The sequence below is a fragment of the Helianthus annuus genome, chromosome 5, assembly GCF_002127325.2.
Source record: "Helianthus annuus cultivar XRQ/B chromosome 5, HanXRQr2.0-SUNRISE, whole genome shotgun sequence".
Lineage (NCBI taxonomy): Eukaryota > Viridiplantae > Streptophyta > Magnoliopsida > Asterales > Asteraceae > Helianthus > Helianthus annuus.
In genome coordinates, this window is record NC_035437.2 from 16779554 (window position 1) to 16794044 (window position 14491).

Consider the following 14491-nt stretch of genomic DNA (forward strand, 5'->3'; position numbering starts at 1 on the left):
ACCCGCTTGATATTGCCTTTGGTATCTTTGGTTGTTCCCACCTCTATATCCACTTTGATTGTTGTAAGGTTGGCGCGAACCAAAGTTCCCTTGGCTACCTTGAAAATTCGGGTTTGCTTGATTTGAAGGGTTCTCATATTAAAAATTTGGGTGGTTCCTCAACCCGGGGTGGTAAGTGTTAGAATTCATGTTATAGTTTCTACCACCCCCTCCTTGACCTTGTACCCCATGAACTTCTTCATACTGTCCTTCCACCATTCCTTGGCAATTTTCAGCCGCATGACCTATTTCATTGCAAATAGCACAAACATCATAAATTTGATTAGAGGTTTGAACATTACCATCGTCAACCGCATGCACTTGTGGTCGGGTAACGACCGGTCGTGCTCTCCTTGATGCTTGAGCTTTTCTCTTCGATGTAATTGCCATTTGTTCCAAGAACTCCCAATCATCATTCTCGTAATTCGTGCCAAAAGTACCATTTGTGATTGACATTAAATCACGAGCATCTTCGGCACACAACCCCTCGTGGAAGGCATTCATCAACTCCCAAAGTTCAATTCCATGATGAGGACAATTTTTAATCATCATGTTAAAACGTTCAAAGGCCTCATGGAACATTTCACCTTGTTGTTGTTGAAAACTCTTCAACCCTTTCCTAGCATCATTTGTCTTTTGGGCGGTGTAGAATTCATCTAAGAAAATTTGTTACATCTCCGCCCATGTATAGATAGATGCTGAAGGTAATGTGTAGAACCACTTTTTCGCCTTATCTTCCAAAGAGAATTGGAATAATACCAATTTGACATCATCGGCCGAAAAACCTTGACTCCCAAGAGTATTGCAAATTGAGTCATAGGCCTCCAAATGGAAATAGGGTTCCTCCGTTGCTAGACCCTTATATTTTGGCAAACTTTGCAAGGAATTTGTTCTTACTTCAAAAGTTCTTCCTTGGTTGTTGTGAGGAATAACCACCGGTGAAGGACTATGAGTAATCACCGGCTTAAAATGCGCTTCAATACCCCTTGCATGTTCTCTAAGATGCCTTCTTGGTACACCAAACCGACCCCTTGGACGAACTGGACCCATTGGTCTTGGTATATGCCCTTGTGGTGCAATTGGTTGTTGAAATTGTTGTTGTGGCATCGGTGGGTGTTGAATTGGTCTTTGGAATTGTTGTTGAACATTTTGTGGACGTGCTTGTTGCAATGGTATGGGACGTTGCACTTGTGGCCCTTGTGGCCTCGGCCTAATGTGTTGTGGTATAAGTTGTTGTTGTTGTGGCATTCCACCAACACTTGGCATTCCTTGAGATTGACCTTGCACATAACCGAACTCTCCTTGATCCCCATCACCTCCATAAGCATAACCATCTTCATCATAGCCCTTAAAATCTTCATATCCTTCCTCATATCCATCCCCCTATACCCGAAGGTTGCCCAAATGGAAAAGTCGAGTATTGAAATCCCAACTGATTCGATGGTCTCAATGATGTAGCACGGACAATGGTTGAGTTTGGTGCAATGGTGTAGTTTGAAGATGATTGTCCTGCACCTGGGAAGAAATGGGAAAGTAGTGGTATTGTAGTAGAAGGGTTATAAGTAATGGTTGGTTCTTCTAGAGTGGTAATGGGTTGTGTGGTGTTGGTTGGTGTAACATTACGAAGTAACGTAGGTTCGGTAGTAGTGGTAGGCATGGTGGTATTTGGTGAAGGTTGAGTGGATGTTGGTATAAACGGTGGTACGGGTTCACCCGTAGGAGGTGGTGGTTGTGGTGGATCCATATATCGAAGTGGTGTAACTGGTGTGATTGGTGTTGTTAGTGAACCGCTAATGGTGAAAAGCTTGTGAGAGCTTCTAGTACGCATGCACCTGTAAATACCTGCACACTAACACACCCAGCGTAAACCAGAAAAATAACAAACTTAAAAAGAACAAAAATAACACACGTTGCGCACCACTCCCCGGCAATGGCGCCAAAATTTGACGTGGTGTCGTGGTCACAATCAAATTTAATCCAAATACAACTAAATAGTTAGCGGTAAGTGGGTATCGAACACAGGGAGTTTGTGGAATATGTGCTATTTAGAAGATTATCTAACTTGACTAAAATTAAACTAATTTGCAAGTAAAGGAAAATTCAAGAGTTGATTTGAGTGAATTGGTTTTAGAACTAAATTTAACTAAATAAATTGCAAAAGAGAAGTTTTGGTTGTAAGCAAATTAGAGACAGATGACCATCCTAGATTTCCGGTTTGCTTCGACATTCATATTATCATTTCACTAGAAAGAACTACATAGACATAGCTCATGTGTGATTACTTGCAGTGATGAAAGGGAACTAAGTACTCAGATTCCTAGAACGTGAGGTTATTACCCGATGATCAATCAACCCTTACCCAAGCCTAACTATACCCATGATATCTCGATTGCCAATGGCACCAAGAACGTATGGTTTCTAATTAGTTCAATGTAAGAATTAAGAAGTTACTAACAAACAATCACACACCATAACAACAAATCATAACGATAAAGATTGTTATTCTAGAAATTAGAAAACTCAAACATGAAATGTCTCAATCAAACCTTCAATCCAGGACAATCATTAAGTGTTTAGCCACTCATGGCTTGAAGCAACATCATAACCAAAGTTTCAATGTTCAAAGGAATCACCAACATAAAACAAGAGATTAACTAGTGTTCTTCAAGCTCCAATGTCTCCAAAATTGCTCTCAATTCGTCTCCCAATGATTGTGTAACCGAAAACATCTCATGAGACACCATAAAAACCCCAACAAATGTCATTTAATGCAGAAGTTACATCATGGAGCCAGTCGGCGCCGTAAGCTACGGCACCTGCCGTAGCTTACGGCAAGCAGTCGTCAACAATCGGTCAAAATGGTGCCGTAAGCTACGGCGCCTGCCGTAGCTTACGGCAAGCAGCAGTTCCTTACGGCATGTAGCTTCTATCTTACGGCGATGCTCCTATTCCAAAGGGTGGGAGCCGTAGCCTACGGCCAGAGCCGTAGGTTACGGCCCTGAGTTGCATTTTTCTTTGTTTCCTTCTTTTGCTTCACCATTTCTCCAACTCCTACTTAGCCGACTTTAAACATCCATCCATGCTTCCTAACACCATCATCTTGAACACTTTAACACATGCATCATCAACATCTTGTGATTACCTAATTCAAGCAAATAACCGGACAAAGTATGGGATTTTAATTTATTTAAAGGTCTTAAGGGTTGTCCTACGGACCACCCGTCAATGATCCATGGTCTTAACCTTAATGGTGAATGGTGCGCGAGACCTGCTTATATCAAAAAACATGTGCTTTCTTTCTTCCGTGACAAGTTTAAAGAAAGACACTCGATCAGGCCTGAGGTGATTTGTAACAATATCAAGAGGATTTCGGAGATGCAAAAGATTTTGTTGGTAGAAACTTTTTTCGGAAGTGGAAATCAAAGAGGCGGTTTTTGAGTGTGGAGACGATAAATCTCCGGGACCGGACGGGATGAATTTCAAGTTCATAAAGCACTTTTGGGAGTTTTTCAAAGAAGATTTCGCTATAATTTTTTAGAGGTTCCATGATTCGGGTCATATTAACTTGGGTAGTGGGGCTTCTTTCATTGCTCTTATTCCTAAAGTTAGTGATCCAGTTTCATTGAATAATTATAGACCCATAAGCTTGGTTGGAGTTATAAGTAAAGTGATTTCCAAAGTCTTAGCTAACTGGATGAGGAAGGTTTTGGATGACGTCATCTCGGACTATCAATCGGCTTTCTTGCATGGTAGATTTATCTTAGACGGGCCTCTCATAGTTAACGAGATCATCTCGTGGATTAACAAGAACAAGTCGAAGGCGTTTATTTTTAAAATTGATTTTGAAAAGGCCTATGACAACGTAAATTGGAATTTCATGATTAACATTCTACACCAAATGGGCTTCCCTCCCAAGTGGTGCAATTGGATTTTGGGTGTGCTTAAATCAGCCAATTCTTCTGTTTTGGTCAATGGGGCTCCAACTTATACGTTCAAGTGTGAAAAAGGGATGAGACAAGGGGATCCTCTATCTCCGTTTCTTTTCTTGGTGGTTATGGAGGCTTTGTCTTGTATGTTAAATAATGCTAAGGAAGCGAAGGTCATAAAAGGTATTGTTACCCCTCTCAACGGGCCGATCATTACACACCTTTTGTATGTGGATGATGCGATTATGATGGGGGAATGGTCCATAAGTGAAGTTGTGAACATAGTGAGAATTCTTCGTTGCTTCCACATTTGTGCGGGTCTCAATATCAATATTGATAAATCTAATCTTATTGGAATTGGAGTTGGAACTGTGGAGTTAGAGGAACTGACTTCGGAGGTGGGTTGTAAACTGGATCGCCCTCCTTTCAAATATTTGGGTCTTAAAGTCAGTGCTAACATGAACCGGATTAATAATTGGCAACCTGTGATTGACATCTTTAGAGCCCGATTAGCGAAATGGAAATCTCACCTTTTGTCTATCGGGGGAAGGGTGGTGCTCATCAAATCGGTTATGGAGAGTTTACCAACGTACTATTTCTCTCTTTACAAGGTCCCTAAGAAAGTCATTGTGGATTTGGAATCAATGATTAAAAAATTCCTTTGGGGAGGGTCTTCGGATGTAAAAAAGTTGCATTGGGTCGCTTGGGATAAAGTCGCTTGTCAAAGAAAGAAAGGAGGTCTCGGCCTTAACAAACTTCAAGAGGTTAACACGGGCCTTCTGGCGAAGTGGGGATGGCGGTACAAAACGGAAAAAAACAATCTTTGGAAAAGAGTTATTGATGCTCTTCACTTGACGAGGGTGGGATGGGAAAGCATTCCTTTTAAAAAAATCCCTAAATGGTGTATGGAATAATATCGCTAGAATTTTTTATAATATCAAGATTGGAGGGCTCCCGCTAAGGAACTTTATAAAAGGAGAGGTGGGTAACGGAGAAGACGTAGCATTTTGGTTAGACCCGTGGATAATCGACAAACCGCTCAAAATCAGATTCCCGTTCAGGTTAGAATCGGAGAAAAAATGCAGGGTGGCGGATAGGATTGCACTTCAAGGAATCAAGCAGGAGACTGTTTGGCGCTGGAAGTCGAAAATTAACAGCCCAGAGCTGCTGTCCAATCTTTGTCAACTTGCTTCGCTGATTAGTGAGGTTCAGATCTCGGCGGGTTGTGATAGGTGGAAATGGCTCGGATCTACGGATGGGGTTTTCTCGGTCAAAGAGGTGTGAAACACCTTCTTAGGTCCGAATTGTTGCAGGAATTCGATTTTTGTTTGGACTGGAGTAGATGGGTTCCTGCTAAATGTAATATCAACGCTTAGAGATTGGAGATGGATAGGCTTCCAACCTCGGCAACGCTGATAAGAAGGAATATACAGGTTGATGATTCTTATTGCCCTTTCTGTAATTCTTTTGAAGAATCCTCATATCACATCTTCATAGCTTGCCGCACCGCATCGATCATTTGGAATAACATCAGTTCTTGGTGCAAGATCCTGAATATTTTTGCTTTCTCGCGTAAAGACATTTTCCTCATTCAAAGAAATCTAAGAGCCTCGGAAAAAAAGGAAGCGTTCCATGGTATAATCATTATTGCTTGTTGGCGCTTATGGCGGGCTAGGAACAAAGCTATTTTTTCTAACACTCCGGCTAAGATAGAAAGTATTATTGGAGAGATTAAGTCTTTGGGATTTTTTTGGTATGTAAATAGATCTAATCATAAAGAGATGACATGGGGGGAATGGTGTTACTTTGTAAATATGTAGTTTGGTGGTTCTTGTCTTTGTGTCGGCCCGGTTTGGGCTGGCCTTTCGTTTAATGAAATTTACCTTTCAAAAAAAAAAATAAAGAGAATACCTAGGAGTTAATTAAAAGTTTCTATTTAAGTCTTAAAATATCATAAGTTCAAATTTATTGTTTGATTCCTTGACTGTTTGGGTGGGAGGGATGTCCTGTATTGACCTCTTGCCTTTTTGGATCGGTGGCGTTTGTTTTAATGAAGTTAATTTAAAAAAAAGTCCAAACTTATATTCATTAAAACAATTTGTATAAAATAGAATAATAATAATAATAATGATAATAATAATAATAATAATAATAATAATAATAATAATAATAATAATAATAATAATAATTGTCTTTTATGAATAATTTCTAGAAATTTTTAATATTTAATGAGGTTGGAGAGTATGAACGGTAAAAATCCAATATGTAAAATATTAAAAAAAGGTGATACTAAAAAAAACCAAGTTCTAGTTCCTACTTTTTAATGTTTTTTATGACTTATATGTATTTAGTTCCTAATTTTTAATGTTTTTAATGGCTTTATATGTATTTTTATGTTTATATAATAAATGTACGTAATTTCAATTTAAGGTAACTTAATGGTCCTAAAAGAATATTTAAAAGACTAAATACAATTAACTGAAATAATCATTTATCAATTAGATAAAACAATTAATACGCAGTGAAAAATATATGTTTTAAAAAGGAACTTAACAGATTTATGTCTATCACACAAAACTTATTTATTTAAGGTATATTTTGACAACTATATGCATTAACATATTACATTTTATTTTATATAATATATGTAGTACATGCGCTTATAAAATACATTTTTGTATTACTAAGTATATAAAATTTTAATTATTCAAACTCATTAATTGTTAGTGCATATGTCTGTTGACTTCGTCGTGTATTGAGTCATGTAATAGGATAGATAGATCAGAAAGCATGAAATGCCAAAAAGCATGAAATGCCAGAAAGCATGAAATGCTAGAAAGCATGAAAGTTCATGGGGTCTGGCATTCCTATAAATAGGTGAGTCCAAGTCTTCGTTTGTAACATTCTGATTCCGGAGACGAAGTGCTGCCGAAGTGTCGAACGATCTGTAAACACTATCAAATCAATACAATCGACAGTTAAAGTGATTCTAAGTGTGTATCTAGCTGATATAACATCAATACGTCTGATTCCGCCTTTCGTATTGATCGAGAACTCTTTTGAACGACACGTTTGATCGAATCACCGATCCTACAAGTGGTATCAGAGCTCAGGAGGAAGAGTTCTTACCATTTCAGCTTGTTTTCACGGATAAATCTGATTTCTACTCATTTCTACTCATTCTTCTACACTTTTTCATCAAATTTACTGAGATTTCATGGATAAAATGATCTGAATTTCACAAATAACACGTAAAACTGAGTTGTAATCAATCCTTGAACAAATCAGAACCTAATTCAACCTAAAACTTGATAAAAATTGACAAAAACATATAAGATCATTCGACAAATCATTAGATCGTTTGAAACTATGTTCCAGGTCGTGCGGTTTTAGTCAGGTCATTTGAAATCTGACCAGGTCGGACGAAAATTTTAACCAGGTCGCTTGGTTTGGGTCAAGTCATTTGAAGGTGTCCAGATCGTTCGAATTCAGCTCCAGGTCGCTTGAAATTCTGTCCAGATCGTTCGAAATGTATCATGCCACGTAAAAAACATCAGATCGTGTAAAACTTATCAGACCAGATCGCATGGTTTGTTCAGATCGCACGGTGTGAGAACTCAAATCGTTTGAGAGTATCCAGGTCGTACGAGTTGAAAGTATCCAGGTCGTACGAAGAGGATTAAGATCAGATCGTTTGGTTTTGTGAATCCAGACTGCACGAGGAGGGTTAAGAACATTCAGGTCGTTTGAAATTATACCAGACCGTGTGAACTTCAGACCGTGTGAAATCTAACTCGTGTGAATCACCAGGTCGTTTCAAACATTCAGACTCCAGCTCGTTTGAATTTCAACTTGTTTCAGGTCGTTTGAGGTTCACCAGTTCGCAAGAGTTAATCCAAATCGTTTGAAGAGTGTGAGATCGTTTGAACATTGTGTTTTTGTAAACCTTTTAACCGAAACATGGATTCTAAATTTTACAACGCATTTGCTACCCCGATCACTATGGCTCAGAACGTGAACTTAGAGAATGAAATGGGCACCATGCAAAACCGCCTAAGCTCATGAATATCGAGTATAATGGATGGGAGGAATGTTTCGAAAATTGGGTTCAAGCGAATCACTTAGAGGCATGGGAATGTGTTGAAAAACGGTATGTTAGACCGTTTGATGAATACGGAGAGATTGTTGCTATTAAAGATTTAGATGTCAAAGAGAAAAAGAAATACAAAAGTGAAAAGATGATGATCGGTATATTGCAACAAGCCATTAAGGAAGACATCTTGATCTTATTGCAACACAACGGAAGTGCACACTCAATGTGGAACGCACTAAAAACAAAGTTTGTTGGAAGTTTAGACATGATCAAGAACAAAAAATCGCTTTTGAAGAAAGAATTTGATCTATTTCATGGATTGAAAACTGAAAACACCAAAATGATTATAGAAAGATATTGCAATTTGGTGGTTAACATGAAGCGATTGGATATCAAGAAAGATAGACAAGAATGGGTGGAAAAGTTGGCCGATGCGTTGCCACAAGATGTTTGGGGCACGTATCTTATGATTTTGAAGAATAATAGTGAATTTGCGACTCTATCGCTGGGCAAGTTTATTGAAAAACTCGAGGTTCAAGAGATGGAACAACGGAAGATGGCGAAAATGAAGAATTCTAATGGTGAACAGGACATTGGTCTGTACTACAAAGGAAGTACGATTGATAAGACCAACATTGCACCAAAGATCGAAACTGCATTTAACGCAAACAGTTCTTCTGGAGGGTCATCTCAAGGATCAAACAACAATAATGGATTCACTTCATATCCATCATTTGATCCAAATTTTTCAGCAACCAATTCTAAACCGCAAAGCTCATACAACAATAATCGCCAAGTACTACAATGCAACATTGCATTACATCTTCAGAATGGTCAGAATTTCTCGGAAGAGGTTGCCAAAGGTCATATCTCTTTATTGCTGACCGTATTAGAGTCTTATGAAAGTTTGGTAGCCGGAAGGATTGGTATTCCAATGTTGACCAAAGAGGATTATGATCAGATTGATGCTGAAGAGATGGAACTAATGGATATAAAGTGGTGTATGGCTAGTGTGTTGAGAAGAGCTGAAAAGTTTAAACAGGTCACTGGAAGAGATGATTTCCGTGATGCTGGAACTTCACCTTTAGGTTTTGATAAATCTAAAGTTACTTGTTTTTGTTGCAGGGAGAAGGGGCACTTTAAGCGAGAATGCACAAATCGCGAAGCAAGTGGAGCTCAAAATCCATTCGGCAACAATGATTATCATCGAAAAGCGATTTATCATCAAATTGCTCTACAGCCGCATCAACAACAATCGCCACAAACTTCACATGCTAGGAAGGATCTGATCGAAGAGCCATCAAAGAAAGCTTATCTAGTTCATCAAGAAGATGAAAGAATTCCAGAAGATTTTAATTGGGATCATTATGATCCTAATGGAACTTCAGATTCTAAAGAATTTGTTGCTCAAATTTTTGAAGATTCAACTGCTGAAGATGAAATGGTGTATGCTTATTACGAATCTCAGCAATTTAGTCCTAAAAAGAAAGAAGAAGAACCAGTTTCAACAGAAGAGGCTTCAGAAAAAGCACCAATCTTTGATCACTCATCAGATGAAGAGAGTGATGATGACAGTGAAGAAATTCGAAAACTTGAATATTATAAAAGAGAATTTTCACCTGATAGGTATAATTTGTATTTTGCAGGTAAAATGAAAAAGATCAAAGAAAGACAAGCTGCAAAAAAGAAGAATCATAAGGCAGCAACTGTTGAAGAAAAGGTCAAACCTGAGGAAAATGTTCGAGTAGAAAAGAAGCAGGTTAAAGAAATTCCAGCTATCAAGGTTGAGAAGGAAGCAGATACTGAAAAGATACCTGAGAAGTGTGAAAATTGTGATACTGTGAAAAGGCACAACAACAAATTAATTCATAACATGAACAGACTGAAAGAATCTTATGATGTTTTAAACAAAGCTATGAATCAATATAGCAAGTCAAGCAATGAATAAGAGATAGCAATGAAGACACTCAATGGAGCGTTCATGACGAAGCAGAAAATCATCAATCAGTACATTGAGAAATGTGCTGAACTTGAACAAAAATTGGAAACTCAGAGGATAGAAACTGAGAGGGTAAACAGGTTATTGAAAAGTTATTCATGTGCTTCTTACGTGATTGACAGGATTTACCCTACAGTAGAAGGCATGGAAGCGTTTGAAGAAAAGAAATCTGAAGTAAAGAATACTGGTAAGAAACATAGTACCAATTATACAAAGTGTCCACCTCCGCTTGAAGAAGGATATTCTCCACGAAATCCTAATTCAGAAAGAGTCAAAAAGGCAACCAATTTAAAGTGGGAATCTGAACCTTCAGATGACTTGCCAGATAACATCGATGTCACTTTCACAACATCTGATACGGATCATGAGTCCGAGTTGATTAAGAAAGTGGTGGATCATGTGTTAGATAAAGATGAAACCGAGGAGTCAAAGTCAGAGTCAAAGTCTGACACTTCAAGTCCAACAGTTGAAAAGGGCAAAAGGGTTTACAATAATGATTTTCTGATATCAAAAAATAATTTGAATTACGAAACATTCAAAGTAGCATATACTTTGAATGACTCCGACAAATTATATTCTGATGAAGAATTTTCAATAAGAGGTGTTAAAATTGAAATGATTAACAAGGTTTTCAAATTAACAGAAATTAATATTTCTGAAATAAAAGATGTAAATCTTACTGAAAAACCTAAAAAATACACTTCAAGAGTTCAACAAAGGTTAAACAAGAAAAAACGTTTTGGTCCAAATCACCATAAGAAACCAAATCACAAAAATAATTTCAAAAAGAAAGGATTAGGTTTTATTCCAAAAGAAAATGAAAAATATGTTAAAGATTTTAAATCGAAAGTTGTTTTTGTATCAGGAACATCCATCTTCTGAAGAAGAAAAAGAGAATTTGTTCAGAAAGCTGACAAACAAAGAATTCCTTGCGAAGAAGCAAGATGGAATGAAGAATGATGTTGCTCAGAAGAAGGAAATGAGAACCTGTTATCAATGTAAAAAAGTTGGGCACATTGCATGGAACTGTCCAAAGGCAACCCAAACAAAACAGGGAGTCTCTAAAAACTTGAAAGAAAAGTTGGTTGATAATAAACCACCAACCGAACAATTTACAGTGTTCAAAAAATCAAAATTTGAGGTTGGTGAGAGTTCAACACATTTCTACAAAAGAAGAGTGAATCTGAACAACCACAAGTGGGTTGTTAAAAAATCAAAGGAGCCACTTTCTGGCGATGAATCTGACTCGTCAAAGTCAGAGGAGCCACAAGTTGAGCTAAAAAGAGAAAACTCAGTTCCGCCAATGGATGATGTCAACTTTTGTCACACCCCCAAAATCCACTCGCGGAGTATCACCGCTTGTAGGCGTGACTGACCAGGATCAAGCCACTAATCATATTGAACATAGCGTGTAAATAAAAGTAGTTTATAAAATCCAACACAATACAAATGGTGTCCAAACAAAACATAGTTTAAGTTCTAAGTGGAAGCATAATGTTTAAAACCATAACATAAGTTTAAGCGTTTGAAATGTTTAGCATGGCACACAGCTGTCCATGTCCCACAATGACCGCGCCTCCCTGTGCAAGCTCCATTAGTACCTATCGACCTGCAAGGCATGTAACAACGAGTCAACAACAAAGTTGAGCGAGTTCACAGTTGATTGTTCAGTTAATGAGTTCGTTTCAGAAACCGTAAGTTCGTTTCATAATCATGCGTTACCCAGTATCCTTGTTTTCCAAACCCTTACAGTAATAAGCGGGGGCTTCCCAGGTTGTATGTTGCTAGACTAGTTGTATCTGTAGGTGTCCTTCCCAATCCGAGGACAGTGGTAAGTATGAGTTTACGTAGGTTTTACGTAAGTGTCCTTCCCTATCCGAGGACAGTAGTACGTAGCGAGTACGTAGGTTTAGCGCTGGTGTCCTTCCCAATCCGAGGACTGTAGTACGTAGGTTTTACGTAGGTTTTAACACTGGTGTCCTTCCCAAACCGAGGATAGTAGTACGTAGGTTTTCGCACTGGCGTCCTTCCCAATCCGAGGACGGTGGTAAGTAGTCTAGTAGTGACGGAAGAACGGGTAGTCATACAAATCCCATTCCCAACCCACCGGGAAACCCATGCCTTGGTAAGAGAGTGAACTCACCTTGGTTTGCTCGGTATGCTAAGGTATGTGCTCACAAATAATCAGTCAAGGCCTAGAGTATGCACGTATACATAATCAGTTGACATTCACAAAGTTCGACCAACAGTCAAGATCACCACGTTCATGCAAGTAACAACATAGCAACTAACAGTTATACAGGTTCATGCAAGTCATGCTTATTATTTAACAACAGCTAACTAACCCAGTTAACCCTTAACAGAATTAACTAAGTTTACTGTGCAGTTTACCCACTCGACGAAACACCCTTGTTTCTTCGTGAATCCCCTTCGACGAAACACCCTCTGTTTCGTCATGATCACCCTCGGAGAAATACACTTGTTTCGTCATGATTGGTCTCGGCAAAACGCATCCGTTTCGTCGTTACCATCGTTTCGTCAGGATGCATCAGTTACGTCGTTACAACAGTTGTTTACCCAGAAACCCTAATTACCATTAAGCAGTTGATCGACAACATTTAGTCTAGTCACGAATCGGAAGTTATCAAATCATAGACAAGTATATGATGGTGACACATATTCATTCAATATTCACAACATGATTACATCCTCATACTGATCATGAACAGTGGCATAAACAATTGAGATCACAAACATTAGCTCTAATCTGAACAATTTATAACAAGACATCAACCCTATCTATTTACTGGTTCATCAACAAGCAATCCGATCTCGACACACGAACTGTAACCGATAAACTAGATCCTATTATAACCAATTCATCATCTAAACGTGAACATAACAGTACATAGCATCAATCCCTAGTGATTTCAATTAAACAGTTACCGATGATATCAATCAAACAATCATGCAAGAGGGTTAAACACTAACCGCGATGAACAGAACACGAACTTGATCGATTCAGAGAGCTTCGAGGGCACACAGTTACCATCAATAGAGAGAGAGACAGCTCTAGGGTTTCTTATTTTCTAAAAGCGTGACAAATGGAACCGTGATACACAATAAATATTCGCGTAACGTACTGGGCCCTTAATGGGCTTCGACAAAACGTTGGGCCGGCGAAACACCCTGTTTCGTCGAAATGTTTATGACGAAACATAAGTTGTTTCATCGAGTTGGTTGGCGGCGAAACACAAGTCGTTTCGTCGAGGTTACTAGTGTGAAACCATAAGTGTCAACAAGCTAAACATATCACAAGTTTATAACACTAAACACATAACACAGTAGTCTCATAACATCTCAACATATATTAAACACGTATGATTACAAGGGAAACAAACAACTGAACTGCTAACGTACAATTAGTGTGAAGACGAAATTCTTGAAAACTCGAGTTGTCACATTATCCCCAACTTGAAAGAAATTTCATCCCGAAATTTAGCATGCGGTTACTGAAGAAGCTAGTTAAGTTGTGTGGTTCACTGGTTTTCCTGGGGTGTCACATCATCCCCCCGTTGATTTGGAATTTCGTCCCGAAATTCTGTAGTAGCTTCAGCCTCAGTAGTGGTTGCATTGTTCTTGAACAACTAGGGATACTTGAGTTTCATTTGGTCTTCTCGTTCCCAGGTGAACTCTGGGCCACGACGGGAGTTCCAACGAACTCGAACAAGAGGTATTCTGGTGTGCTTGAGGACCTTAACGTCTCGGTCCGTGATTTCAACTGGTTCCTCGACGAATCGCAACTGATCGTCGATAGTGAGCTCCTTCAAAGGAACTATGAGGGTCTCATCTGACAGACACTTCTTCAGATTTGACACATGGAAAACGTTGTGAACTCCACCGAGTTCTGCTGGTAGGTTCAGTTTTTAGGCCACTTTGCCTATTTTCTCAATGATTTCGAACGGTCCAACGTATTGTGGGTTAAGTTTATCTCATTTGCCAAAACGGACTACACCTTTCCATGGTGAGACTTTAAGTAGCACTCGATCCCCAACCTGGAACTCGAGTGGTTTCCTGCGCTTATCAGCGTAGCTTTTCTGACGGTCACGAGCTGCCGCCATGCATTGCCGTATCTGGGCAATCCTTTCTGTAGCATCGACTACGAGTTCTGGGCCAGTGATCTGACTATCACCTACCTCTGCCCAACAAAGAGGTGATCAGCATTTACACCCGTACAATGCCTCAAATGGAGCGGCTTGAATGCTGGTGTGGTAACTGTTGTTATACGAAAACTCCACCAAAGGGAGGTGTTTTTCCCAGCAGTTGCCGAAATCGATTACACATGCACGAAGCATGTCTTCTAGAGTTTGGATGGTGCGTTCAGACTGCCCATCCGTTTGCGGGTGATAAGCTATGCTCATGTCTAATCGTGAG

The 14491-nt window shown here is 39.0% G+C and overlaps 1 non-coding gene across 1 annotated transcript; it reads left to right on the plus strand.

The window, feature by feature from the left end:
• Window positions 1–559: 559 nt before the first annotated feature.
• On the plus strand, window positions 560–665 carry LOC118492675. The gene has a single exon (XR_004894677.1). It is a non-coding gene; the product is annotated as a small nucleolar RNA R71 (small nucleolar RNA).
• Window positions 666–14491: the final 13826 nt, after the last annotated feature.